Source organism: Triticum aestivum, chromosome 1A (genome assembly GCF_018294505.1).
Source record: "Triticum aestivum cultivar Chinese Spring chromosome 1A, IWGSC CS RefSeq v2.1, whole genome shotgun sequence".
Lineage (NCBI taxonomy): Eukaryota > Viridiplantae > Streptophyta > Magnoliopsida > Poales > Poaceae > Triticum > Triticum aestivum.
The window spans coordinates 594,206,895-594,221,488 of NC_057794.1; the positions used below are offsets into that span (position 1 = coordinate 594,206,895).

General features: G+C 44.7%; 1 long non-coding RNA gene across 1 annotated transcript; it reads right to left on the reverse strand.

The window, feature by feature from the left end:
• Positions 1 to 229: 229 nt before the first annotated feature.
• Positions 230 to 1,090, reverse strand: LOC123183419 (uncharacterized). Its single transcript, XR_006492529.1, has 2 exons — positions 994 to 1,090; positions 230 to 722 (listed from the first exon to the last, which is right to left on the reverse strand). It is a non-coding gene; the product is annotated as an uncharacterized lncRNA (long non-coding RNA).
• Between the last annotated feature and the right edge of the window lie 13,504 nt (positions 1,091 to 14,594).

Below are 14,594 nucleotides of genomic sequence, written 5' to 3' on the forward strand. Positions count from 1 at the left end.
CCGGTCGCCGCGCAGGGGCGACACGGGAGGAGTCGGGAGCGATTGGGCTTAGACGGGGCACTTGCCCTTCTTTTTGTGGCTGGCAATGGCATCCGGGCAGTACTTCATGTCTTGAGCCATTGCATGCCTCGTACGACTACGGTTAGCAGATTTTGACGGCAGCGGCGACATGGAGAGGGGAGGGACTTGTTCGATGATATTTTGTCATGGTTCAAATCATAATTGAAAGTTTGAGAAAATATCAACTTGGTTCTCATTTGCCAAGTTAAAAAGAAATCATAGTGATGTACAGGGGTGGTGACAATCAGACACTGAGGACACACACATAGCGCAACGGCGCAGTTCATTTTTCTCACAGCAACCACGCCGCCGCCAGCACCACACACATACACACCTACGTACTCCCTCCGTAAACTAATATAAGAGCGTTTAGATCATGACAGCTCGATCAAATCTCCAACACAACATTAGTAATCACGGCTCCTTGCAATCTTTACTCCGCGTCTCCATTTCAAGGACCGGATCGGTGATGTTACTTGGTAAGTGAGTCGCATGAAGGTGAGATGCGGCTATTTTATTTCTTTCTTCTGTTTTCTTCTTCCATTGCAGGTTGGTAACGCCTCGCCGTTCAACCTGACGATCGAATCATTGCCGCTGGCGTTTTACTGTTTGATCTACAAAAGGACGTGATGCTTCAATCATCGCCGCGGATATGCCATGATCTGATGTAAAAAAAAAAGTTATTACATCCCGCGGCTCCACATGACGATCTAATCGTCGCCGCGGGTATGTGTTGATCCAATATGAAAAAACTGAGTGATGACATTCGGCGGCTCTACATGGCAATCTAATCGTCGCCGCGGATGTCTATAGATCCGATATGAAAAAAGTGAGTGATGACATCCGGCGGCTCTACATGACGATCTGATCGTCGCCGTGGATGTCTATAGATCCGATATGGAAAAAGAGAGTGATGACATATACCGGCTCTACCTGACGTTACAATCGTCGCCGCAGATATGCCACGATCCGATGTGAAAAAAAGAAAGTTATTGCATCCCGCGACTCTACCCGGTGTTCCAATTGTCGCCGCAGATGTATGATAATGAGGTATAAAAAGAGACAGTTACCACATCCCGCGGCTCTACCTGACGCTCCAATCGTCGCCGCGGATGTATGGTGATCCGATATAAAAGGGAGATGGTTATGACATCTTGACTCTATATGGCGATTCAGGCGATTGAATCGCTGACGTGGACTTTTCTCCGTCATGTGGCCGTCTTGTAATTTTTCACCCTTTGATCTTCATTTATTTGAGTTTTGTTGATTTGTGATGATCTACATGCAAATTCGTGCATGCATTAGTGTACACGTACCAGCCTGCATGGAACATGGCATGAGCAAAAGCCTTCCCGAGACTGCAACATATACACACATCCTGAACTAGAGTTTGCAAACATTTACAAAAAAGAAGATTCACGAAATAGGGTTTCCCCGCTTTAGATTATAAAGCAACCATCACAACATCATCCGGTAACAACGGCCAACACAAAGGTCAAAAAAAGGATATTCACTTGACATGCAGAGGTCAACTTCATAATGAGAGTGGAGCACATACCAACAATGCCATGGCCATCTACACAGGGATAATAAGACGCCATTGTTCAAAGTTTATACACTCATTATTCAGATCGACTGTCAGTTCATTATTCAATCTCTCTCTCTTTCAGAACCAATGAGGCCGGAATATGATGCATGCATATCCTAACCGACAAGGTTTGAAACACATTGTCCGCGACCGACGAGGTCGGACAACTACTTCAAGGCTTCATATCAGATTTTCGACTGATTGCTCATGGAGAGGTGGAATTGAATATTACATGGTTGATGATACGTTGCGACTACATCTTTAGCAATGTACTTTTTTTTTGTCCCGAGCATTTTTAGAAGGGCTTATCTTGAATCAAAAGGTCATGTTGTAACTCCTTGACATGTAAACATTTCTCATAGTGGATTTGGCCTCCGTGCCACCGTGGTTTTTTACCCAACTTGGGTTTTCCACGTTAAAATGCGTGTCCCTTGTGTGTGCTTTGATGGTTTGTTTTATTTCCATGCATATAATTTATGAAGGCGTGAGATAGAGATTTATAAAGATAAGATGATCATTTGATTCAGCTTAATCGGAGGTATTGTGCGAGTGTAGACTCACAAATGTGATTAACTGGAATTCTTTCAAGGTTCCAGGAATTAAGGACTTCTGCAATCGTCTCAGTCAGATATATATTCAGGCGCAATATGGAACATACATGTGAAATAGAAATAGGCAATCCTTTGCTAATTCGATAAAATGCGAGTCTCCTATTTTCGTGTATTCGAAGTAATGAATTTGTATACAGTTGTATACTGGCACGCCCGCACCTAAAATGCCAACGCGGATAGATTTTAATATTTTTCTCGTGTAAAACAAATGGCACGCCCGGTGGGACATGATTCTCCTCCCATCTTCGCTGCGCTTCAACGGTCATCGATAACATACTCCTGCAAAACATTGTAAAAGGAGCATTTGTGGGGCCATTTTGCCTAATATTTGTCCGACTCCATTTTTATCACAAGGCACATATATTTATTTGTTGGCCAAGCATTGATGCGTGGAATCAGTGACATAGATGATATCTTGTGGCACGTGTGCATCTCAATCGGTGCAAAATCAAGGTCTGACCAGAGATAAGTGTCATCTTCAAGGGAGACAATAGTTCTTTTAAATCAGTGTAGATAAGCTTGACTGATATACCTCTGCATGTTAAACAGTTGTGCGAAGAAGTACTACCTCAGCAGGTTCTTTCAATCGTCGTCCAACTGGTAGTCCTTGCACCAATGAAGTGGAGATTATGCCAAAATGTAACCTGTGAAATTTTTATGACTTATTGTATTCACAGATCAGCTAATTGGAGAAATCATCCCTCAACTGTTGCATGAACAGTCTCACAAACACAGTTTAAAGATTGTGATGTTCTACAATTTAACCTTTGGAAGCACGATATACATGTGACTAATAATTCAGCAGCTTGTTCTTCAGTACCGACCTGAGTCAAATTTGTCTCTTCACAGATACTTGCCCATGGGAGAGATGACTATTTGTTTTTGTTTTGATCAGAAGTAAGGGTTGATTCAGGTAGTATTGCGCCATCTTCAGTTGTATGCAGAACAGCCTGGGAAGCAACATATGTAGGGGCAGAAGTTTCGACACACATGAGTAACCATTTTGGCCATCCTTGAGCTCAGTGACGCCGTTTTAAGAAATCACTCAATCTGTGAAGCAAATATTCGGGAAATTTTGTTGTACAAGAGGTTCTTATTACTGCTCTGCTTCTGAATAGTTTTGCATGTTGTACAAGACTTCATGATCACTACACAATAATATCCGCATGGCAAGGAAAGCGAGAAAACTAGGAAACGTCAGTTAGTAAGATTGATCCTTACCCAAACAAGGCAACTTTGTTAGTAGTCTTAGCATAGACATCCGAAGTTTTCTGCACAAGGATTGACTCTGTTAGCGACATAAAAAAAGAAAAGAGATCAGTGGTGTGTTTTAATGGATTAAAGAGCTAGCTTCTTAGCTAGACTAGGGGCACCCTTTTTTTTCTTCAACAGAAGTACCTGGGAGTGGGACTTCATCTGGTAAATGTTTTAGTCTCCTCAACTATGGGCATACAGTAGGCTGAATGCAGCATACACGTGTGTGATTTCAGGTTATTCATGCTAGAAAACATGCTCAGTTTTACTCACATCAGAGGCAAAAAAGGGTTTCTCTTACCTGAAGTAAGAGCAGCTTTGCTATTCTTGGGTTTTGGAATAGGTGGAGGTATTTTTGACGAGTCGTCGCCTTCAAATGAAAGTGTTTCAGAGTCTGTTAGGAAGCAGAACACCAATGTCAATTTATTCAGAAGCAACACGAAAAGGATAAAGGCAGCAGTATGTATGTAACCAAAGTATTCAGTGGTCTGACTCTTGAATTAGTGGCAGTAAATGTGCAGATGTGCTATAGTGTGAGCCAAATGAGAGATCGGCGAGCGATCTAATCTGCACAAGGAGCAGTTCAGATCCGATTATACAGAGCTAACAACGTTGAAATCCAAATTTATTAGGAGGTGAACTCCAAAAGGATTGATCTTAACTTGTCTGCATCTAAGTGATGAAGACACATTACTACCGGAGATGTAAAATTTTCAGTCCATTAGGCATGCGGGAAGATCTACTAAAAAAAATAGTGCAGTAGGGGCACGATTGCGCAGTTGTCACCCACAATTTCTCTTGTACAATCCAGAGGGGGCCTTCGGGACTCCCAGTTTACTGAGATATAGATAGCATGCCCATACATGCTCAATAATTTTTTGATCTTTGGTCCAGTCAGCAGATGATTCACAATAATTCTGGTAATTTCGCAGATGTAGCCAAGCAAAACAGATAGTCATGTCTGACTTGACGGGGTTCTACAGGCTATTTCATAAGGAAGCCGATGCTTAAACTTTTTAGAGGTTATCTATATTCAAGTTCATTTGGCCAGAGCAGTTTGAGTGCCATATAATGGTCTTTGATAGACATAGTCTGCCTTTGAGGCATATGACAGGCTATAAAATTCATACGTCATAATGTTTCGCAAGTGAGTTGTTGACTGACCCCTTAGATGAGCAGCAGCCTGTAGTGATACATAAATGTTTCATACATTGTCTGCATTGATCAAGCATGCCTTACTATCAAGATATTGGATACACAAGCTTAGATAAAACATATCCGCCAGCCCTCTGGATCACTTGTTCTAAATCAGCAAACTCAGTGTAGTGACATGGCTAAATCTTTGCTTCAGTTATCCTTTTATAAGAAGAATTAGCACAACATCAAGCCTACTAAAGAGTAATCTGTAGCTATTAGAGCAACCTCTCAGATCATACACTGTTGCCTTTGATATTTCAACTACTCCTATATGAACATAACTCTCAGATATAACAAATCTGGAGAAATGTGTGGATGATTTTTTTTTAGAATATTATTACCTGTTACAGAGCAAAGATATGCCCCCCTGATCCCATTGTAAGCAGCCCCAGATGTGTTAGCTTCAACTAGGAACAAATCCTCGTAGATGAGGTCAAATTTGACAATTCCATGCGATGCTATAATGCCCTGTTTGTGTACCCAGTATCATGATAGTCTGCTATGCTTGATCAAAGTATAGAATATGTGAAACAGTTTAATTACGTAGCACGGCAGGCTGCTGCTCATCTAGGGGACCATTCAACAACTCAACTTCCAAAACCTTATGACCGATGAATTTTGAGCCTGTAATATGCCTCAAAGGACGGACTCTGAAAATAGTTCAGGTAAGGTTACTGCACGGAATCCCCGCAAAAAAAAAAAAGGTTACTGCACGGAAGACATTCGAGGTCTCCAATTTCTCTGTCAATCAAGATGCTAAAGCCGACTGTGATACCACATATTGCCTGTTAAGTGATATTGTCATCTCCTCATTTAGGAGGATGCTGATAGACCTCAAAAGTGTTATGTGATATTGTCAAGCTAAGAGACCGGGTTCTAGTGCCTCTTCATCACCCATTTATCTTTGCAAAAGATATATAAGTCGTATTGACAAATTCATTCGACATGTCTACATCAGACTGATCCCACAAACACTTGGACGAGCATAGTTAATGAGCTGTATATCTGGAGAATATTGAGGTGTTATTGACATCCTTTGTTGGGGACGTTAAAAATTGAGCCCCTAAAAATCTCTTACTTAGACAACTTGTGGGAATGTTTTTCTTTTATATCTGATGGGGCGGTACTGACAGGCGTCCAAATATGCACGAAAGAGGGAACGGATGCTTTGTTACCGCTGCGGTGAGAAGGGTCACTTCATTGCTGAATGTGTGGCCCAGTTGTGCGAGACGTGTGGCAAGACTGTACATGACTCCGGGGAGTGCCCGTTGATGCGTGACCTGCCTCCGACGCTGAACATTTATGGAGTCTATTGTGCTGAGCTCATGTTTTTTGAGTCCCCGGTGGCGAGAGAGGTCCCGGAGGATACCCTGAGCTTGACTACCGGGATTGTGAAAGCAACCCAGGGCGAGGTGACTGAGGCACAGATTGTGAGGAGGCTTCAGGAGTTGGCTCCCGGGGATTTTCGATGGGAATTGGTGCTTATCGAGGACAGGTCTTTTAAGGTTGAGTTCCCATCTGTGGAGGATTTGCAGCGATTGTTGAGCTTTGGCTTGTGTCGGGTTCCCGGTACTACGTGTATCCTAGAGTTCCATGAGTGGAAGCAGGTTGAGCCTAAGGGGAAGCCGCTGACGCAGGTCTGGTTGAGGTTTACAGGGGCTCCTTCTAAGCCTCTGCAGGACGCTCGAGTGGTAGCTAGTATGGGTATCATGGTGGGGAAGACGGAAAAAGTGGATATGGCTTTCACACGTGCCCATGGGGTGGCCCGGATATTAGTGAGTGTTCTGGATATTGAGTTCGTACCCGATAAGGTTAACTGGACTTACAGGGGAGTGGTGTTCCCGCTAGATATCGAGTTTGAGGACACGGATTTATTTGATGATCCGGTTAATGGTAACGATGTTGACATGCAAGACAGTGATGGCAATGCCGGGGCCAAGGGGGCACCGTCTGATGAGCACATGCGTGAGGGGTCTAATGGTTCTTCTCAGGTGCCCGGGGATGGGACCGGGATTGAGCATGCAGCGCCCCCAACGGTGCCTATGACTACTCTGTGTTTTGGGTCTTTCGAGCCAGCCTCGGCACCTCCCAGGCTTTGGAGTGATAGGGTGGAGTCGGGTGATGATCTCGAGCGCACGCTTCCTTCACTGGAGTTTGTGAGGGAGATTGGTGTGTCTGTTACTCGTCAGGCGAGTTCTTTGGGAGGCGATGCGGCATGGAGGCATGGTGATGGTTCTCTTGGACTGCAGACTCCCGCGGACGCGACTTCGGTGTCGGCGATCGCGGGGGCGATGGGGTGTGGGGGAGGGGGTTCGGGACATGGAGTCCTCTCTCCCCCCGTCCCGAGGCCGATGCAGGTGTCATCGGTGGCGTCGGCCCCGAGGGGGTCGGCTCCGGCTGGTGGAGGGACCTCGAGGCAGGCGGCCTCGACTCCTTCTGCGACGGTGGTGGCAACCACTGTGGCTGCTGATGTGGGAGGGGGGACGCCAGGGCAGGAGGCCCGGTCTCCACCCTCTTCTCCGATGGTCAGGAGGACCACCTCACCGATGGCTTTCCCGTCTGAGCTGCCGGTTGGGGCGGGAGGAGACCGCGGGCAGGAGGCCCCTGTCTTACACTCCTCCCCGATGCCTGGTGTGAGGCACTCGTCCAAGGGGATCGGGAGCCCGCAGACGCCTTCTCTAGTGACTTCGGCACCGCCTGCCAGAGTTTCGGTGCCAGGTTATACTAGGGAGGAGGTGATCGCGTTTGGTGGGATCCCGGACCCTATCTCCAAGGGGAGACGGATGAGTGCTCGCATCCTCGACGTCCCGGAGGTGGACGATATGCAGCAGCGGTGCGCTATGAGGGCGGCCAAGCTTCAGGATGCTGCTTTTTCTTCTGGTATGTCCGTCAACTTGTCTAATTCCCTTTTGCATTTTTCTAATGAGGACATTATAAATAATGCAAACCAATTAGGAGTTTCACTAGGTGCTACGGATAGTGAAATTACCAATTCGGTGAATGATATATTAGACCTGGAGGCGGAACGTGCTTTAGAGACTATTCGTAATCTTGCAGCAGTTAAACCAATGAATGATGATGAGATAAATGCATTAGGAGTTAGAGTGCTTGATAGTCTGTGTGAGGATCTAGCACCCACTAACCATGACGCTCAGGAAGATGATGTGCCCCTACAGAATGAAGCTAGCAATATTTGTGAACCCGGTCATGAGGAACGGGTGACTGAGCTTAATAAACCTAAGCGTAAGTGGAAACGGAAGATTTATCCCGATTCCGCAGTTCGTAGGAGTGCTAGGATTTGAACCACAAAAAAATTCCATGATGAACTATGAGAGGAATTTTTTGGAATAGCAGAGGTCTTAAGGACTTGGCTAAAAGAAGATTCCTGGCTGAGACAGCTCTAGAGCAGAAGCTAGATTTTGTTGCTCTATCAGAAACGGGTAGAGATAACTTTGCACCGCAGTTTCTCTCCTCACTAGTTGGTGGTATTGATTTCGATTGGCATTGCCTACCTCCGCGAGGAAGATTGGGGGGTATCTTACTAGGTGTGAGATGCGACTCACTTGAAGTCCGTAGTGTAGTGATGGGTGACTTCGCGGTTAAGTTTCGAGTTAGGTCTAAGATGGATGGCTTTAACTGGGCTTTGGTAGCGGTATATGGTGCCGCGCAGCCCGAGTTTAAAGCGGAGTTTCTAGCAGACCTCGTTCGAATTTGTGGGTCAGAACAACTACCGATTTTAGTTGGAGGTGATTTCAATATCATCCGGAGGCGAGACGAGAAGAACAATGATAACTTTGATGGCAGATGGTCCTTCATGTTCAACACCATTATTGAAAGCTTGGATCTGAGAGAGATAGAGCTCTCGGGCCGAAAGTTTACATGGGCCAACGCTCTGCCTAACCCAACCTACGAAAAACTTGATCGGGTTCTTGCAAGCGTGGAGTGGGAACAAAAATTCCCGTTGGTTACGGTGCAAGCTCTTTCGAGGGGAATATCGGATCATACCCCATTGTTCGTGGACTCAGGGGAGCCGAACCACATGGGTAATAAGAACACCTTCTCATTTGAGACGTCATGGTTCGAACGTGAGGGGTTCTTAGATTTGATAGCCAGGGAATGGGTTAAAGATGTTCGAGGCAAAACTCCCATTGAGCGATGGCAGAATAAGATTAGGAATTTGAGAAGCTTCTTGCGGGGTTGGGCTAAGCACCTTAGCGGTGTGTATAAGATTGAAAAGGATAGACTCCTTTATCTTATACATGACCTGGACATAAAAGCCGAGTCCAATATTTTATTACCCGCAGAGCTTCAGGTTAAAAATGAGGCGGAGAAGCGGTTAAAAGAACTACTCCGCGAAGAAGAACTGAAGTGGGCTTTACGTGCTAAAGTACGTAGAGTGGTCCAGGGGGACGCGAATACTTAATTTTTTCATTTAATTGCTAATGGCAAGCACAGAAAGAAGCGACTCTTTTAGCTTGAGCAGGACGAGGGTACGATTTTAGGTCAGGATAACCTAAAAACATACATCACCGACTATTATAAGCAGTTATTTGGTCCACCGGAGGATAACACGGTGTCCCTAGATGAGTCCAGAACTGAGGATGTACCTCAGCTTTCGGCTGCTGATAATGAGCTTCTGGTTGCCCCGTTCTCGGAGAAGGAGGTTTTTGATGCCATTGCACAAATGAAAAATAATAAGGCTCCCGGACCGGATGGTTTCCCGGCCGAGTTCTATAAGAAGTGCTGGCACATTATTAAGGGGGAGTTATTACCTATGTTTCATGATCTATTCTCTGGACAGCTTCAATTATTCCACTTGAATTTTGGGACTATCACACTACTGCCTAAGAAGACGGATGCGGTCAGAATTGAGCAATTCAGGCCGATCTGTCTCCTTAATGTTAGTTTCAAAATCTTCACCAAGGTCGGGACCAACAGGCTCACACAGATTGCGCATTCTGTGGTGCAACAGTCCCAAACCGCATTCATGCCAGACAGAAATATCCTAGAAGGGGTGGTAGTCCTGCATGAAACGCTCCATGAAATCCACTCCAAAAAATTAGATGGAGTGATTTTTAAAGTGGATTTCGAGAAAGCGTATGATAAGGTAAAGTGGCCATTTCTCCAACAATCTTTGCGTATGAAAGGGTTTGATGAAGCCTGGCGCAGACAGGTACAGTCATTTACGCAAAAAGGTAGTGTGGGAATTAAAGTTAATGATGACATAGGTCATTACTTCCAGACACATAAAGGCCTCCGACAAGGAGACCCGATGTCCCCTATCTTGTTTAACATTGTGGTAGATATGTTGGCAGTTCTGATAGGAAGGGCTAAGGAAAATGGTCAAGTAGGTGGATTGGTGCCTCATCTTGTTGATGGGGGTATCTCTATCCTACAATACGCTGATGATACAATCATCTTTATGGAGCATGACTTGGCTAAGGCAAGAAATATGAAGCTGGTTTTATGCCTATTTGAACAATTGACCGGGTTAAAGATAAACTTTCATAAGAGCGAGTTGTTCTGTTTTGGTAGGGCCAAAGATGAACAGGATGCTTATAGGCAATTGTTTGGATGTGAGTTGGGAGAGCTACCTTTCTCATACTTGGGGATTCCTATCCACCATCGTAGGCTAACAAACAGAGAATGGAAGTGCATTGAGGACCGATTTGAGAAGAAACTGAGCTGCTGGAAGGGCAAGCTTATGTCATATGGAGGCCGATTAATCCTAATTAACTCGGTACTCACGAGTCTGCCAATGTTTCTTCTTTCGTTCTTTGAGGTACCAGTTGGTGTTAGGAAGAGACTGGACTTCTATAGATCGCGGTTCTTCTGGCAGGGTGATGAGCTTAAAAGAAAGTATAGGCTTGCTAAGTGGGACATCATTTGTAGACCGAAGGACCAAGGGGGTCTAGGTATTGAGAATCTCGAAATTAAGAATAAATGCCTTCTTAGCAAGTGGCTGTGGAAGCTTTCGTCGGAGACTGATGCTGTGTGGGCACAGATCCTTCGCGGCAAGTACCTCCAGTCAAAAACTTTGTCACAGGTCTCTGTAAGGCCGACTGACTCGCCTTTCTGGAAGGGTCTCATGAAGGTCAAGCAGGCATTCTTTAATAGGACAAAGTTTGTTGTTGGAAACGGCACAAGTACACGTTTCTGGGAGGATACTTGGCTCGGTGACACACCCTTGGCCATCCAATATCCCTCGTTGTATCGCATTGTTCAACGAAAGGAGGTGGTCGTTGCTTCGGTCTTCCAATCTACCCCCCTTAATTTTCAGTTCAGACGAGTGCTAGCGGGCAATCGTTGGGAAGAATGGCTCCATCTAGTTAGGAGACTGATGGACATCCAGCTTTCTCAACAACCCGATGAATTGCGCTGGAAGTTGACTAAGTCTGGAGTATTCACGGTTAAATCAATGTATATTGATGGTATTAATTTGAACTCCATTCCTACGTCCAAACATGTTTGGGATGTCAAAGTTCCTTTGAAAATAAAAGTGTTTATGTGGTTTGTTCATAAACAAGTAATTTTAACTAAGGATAACTTGATGAAGCGTAATTGGACAGGACCTACTAGGTGTAGTTTCTGCGATCGGGATGAGACTATTAAACACCTCTTTTTTGACTGCCCGCTGGCCAAGGTACTCTGGCAGACGGTCCACATTGCTTTCAACATCAAACCACCGAATTCTGTTAATGCTTTATTTGGGACATGGCTTAATGGGATTGAGCCTAACTTAGCGAGACATATTCGGGTTGGGGTTTGTGCTTTGCTGTGGACTATCTGAAACTGCAGAAACGATCTGGCCTTTAACAGAATATCATGTATACATTTTTTGCAGGTTTTATTCCGGACTACGGCTCTGATCCGTTCGTGGTCGCTACTCACCCAGACGGAGGCCAGGGAGCATTTGGTTACTGGGTCTATCCGTTGGGAGATGGTAGCTCGGGATATCTTCAACCGGTTTGGATGGCGGTCATGTAATAGGATAGGCTTTTAGTATTCCTACCTAGTTTACCCAGCCGGTTGTGGCATCTTCATATGGCTAGTTGATGTATCTAGCTTCTTCGGGCTCTGTGTGAGCTTGTTCTGCTTTTTTTTCACTTTTGAGGACCTTTGGAACCATGTTGGCACTATTTTATTTTGTTAATAAGAGGGTCGTATGCATCGTACTGATGCAGAGGCCGGGTATCCCCCTTTTCGAAAAAACTGACAGCAATGTACCTGGCTATCAAAGATAATTGTACTTTGTGTGGTGCACAGACTGATCGGGTAAAATGAACTTCGATATAGATAACCTGTAACCGACGAGATTCACGTACAATATTACGAAAACATGATTTTGTGCCTGACATCATGATAAATGGCGAGTGTCTCTGCTATGCGAGTAGACCTGTGATAACATGGCTTTATCTGGCATGCTGGAGATCACAAATAATCTAAATAATTACGCTGTTGTGCACCTACATGAGAACTGTACTTGTGATTGTATATGAAATTTACTGGATTTTTCTTTGATTCAATCATTAGGGCGACAAGCCTGTTTAGTAAACGCCACTTAATAGAATTACTGAGCAGCTCGGTTGATTCCCTCATTTGAGCCCAAACTTCTACAGATCCTTCCTAAATGAATAATCAGTGCCTCATAAAAGCTTCAACCTCAGTCTCCTTAAGAATTAGCCTATAGAATTTCGTCAAGTCAGACGTGACTATCTGTTTTCCTTGGTTACTTCCGCTAAATTACGAGAAAATATTGTTAATCATCTCATGACTGAACAAATGATCAAAAATTATTGACCACATGTATGAGCATGCTATCTATATCTCAGTAAACTGGGAGTCCCGAAGGCCCCCCTCTGGTTTGTGCAAGAGAAATTGTGGATGCCAACTGCGCAGTCATGCCACTACTGCTGTTTGCACTAAATTTTTTTTAGATCTTCCCAAATGCCTAATCGAATGAAACTTTACATCTCCTGCAGTAATGTGTCTTCTTCACTTAAATGCAAACAAGCTGAGATCAAACCTTTTTGGAGTTCACCTCTTAAATTTCGATTACGATGTTGTTAGCCCGTAGTGTCGGATGTAAACTCCTCTTCGTGTAGATTACACCACTCGTCAATCTGTCATTTGGCTCACACTGTAGCAAATCTGCACATTCTCTGCCCCTTTTTACTAGTCATAATCTTTTTATGAAGGCACATGTTCCTGTCAATGACTAGGCTCAAATGGTTCATGTGACTCTGTTTCCCGAACAATGACCACACAACTTGCACTCATACTGCCCTCAATTCAAGAGTCAAACCACTGAATATATTGGTGACATACTGCTGAACTTATCTTTTCTTTTGTGCTTCTGAATAAACACTAGTGTTCTGACTTCGTACAGACTCTGAAACACTTTCAGTTTAAAAGGCGACGACTCGTCAACTGTTGCCAAAACCCAAGAATAGCAAAGCTGCTCTTCCTTGAAGCCAGAGAATTTTTTTTTTGCCTCTGATATGAGTAAAATTGAGCATATTTTCTAGCATGAATAATCTGAAATCACACACGTGTATGCTGCTTTCAGCCTCCTGTATGCCCATAATTTTTTTTATTCTGTATGCCCATAGTTGAGGAGACTAAAACAGTTAGTTACCAGATGAAGTCCCACTCCCAGGTGCTTTTGTTGAAGGAAATAAGGCTGCTCCTAGTCTAGGTAAATGTGCTGATCACGACGTCAGACTTTGAGTGTGTGCGTAGGCATGTGGCTGTCCCTCAGAGAATGACAATTGTGTGAAAATTTGTAGATAACCACGATTCAACAACCGTAAGTAATTGACACATCTGCGACAACGATTGGAACGCCAGGTAGAGCCGCGAGACGTCATAAATCTTCTTCTGTTTTCATATTGGGTCATCAGTCATCACACATCAGCGGCGGCGATTAGATCGCTATGTAGAGCCGCGGGATGTTATAAATCTCTTTATTTAGATCGGATCAACACACATCTGCGGCGGGATTAAATCGCCATGTTGAGGCGCGAGATGTCATCACTCTCGTTTTTTATATTGGACCAACACACATCCGCGGCGACGATTAGATCGCCATGTCTTTGTTTTTATATATCGGATCAACACACATCCACGGCGGTGATTAGATCGCCATGTAGAGCCGCTAGATGGCATCACTCTCGTTTTTTACATTGGATCGACACACATCTGCGACGACGATTAGATCGCCATGTAGAGCCACTAGATGTCATCACTCTCCATTTTCACATCGTATCAACACACACCCACGGCGACGATTAGATCGCCATGTAGAGCCACTAGGTGTCATCACTCTTCATTTTCACATCGGATCAACACACATCCGTGGCGACGATTAGATCGCCATGTAGAGCCACTAGATGTCACTAAACTGTAGCGGAGAGAACAAAAAAAAAAGAAATAACCGCATGTTACCTTCATGCAATTAACTCACCAGGCAACGTCATTGATCCAAGACTTGATGTTATGAAGATTGAAACAACCGTGTATGTGGAGGAGTATATGGATATGGATGTGTACGTGTGAAGGGTGAACGTGGTGTGACCGTGTGAGGAAAGGGAGTTTGATCCTGGTGATTCCGGCGTGGATGTTGTGACAACTGCGCCATCGCGCTTAGCCGCGGCCCATCAACTCTAACCCCCCCCCCCCCCCCCCCCCCCCCCCCCCCCCCCAGCTTGCAGCTCGCCAGACCCTTTTATACCAAAGCTAAGCTAGATGATACATCCTCGAGTAGATTCAATCGTTGGTGGCCAACGGCATCCCCACTAAATCCTAAGTATCATGCATACGTACTTATCCAGTTAACAAACTCCAAGCGTTCAAGTCAAATGCCAACGGCAGGGTCACGCGTT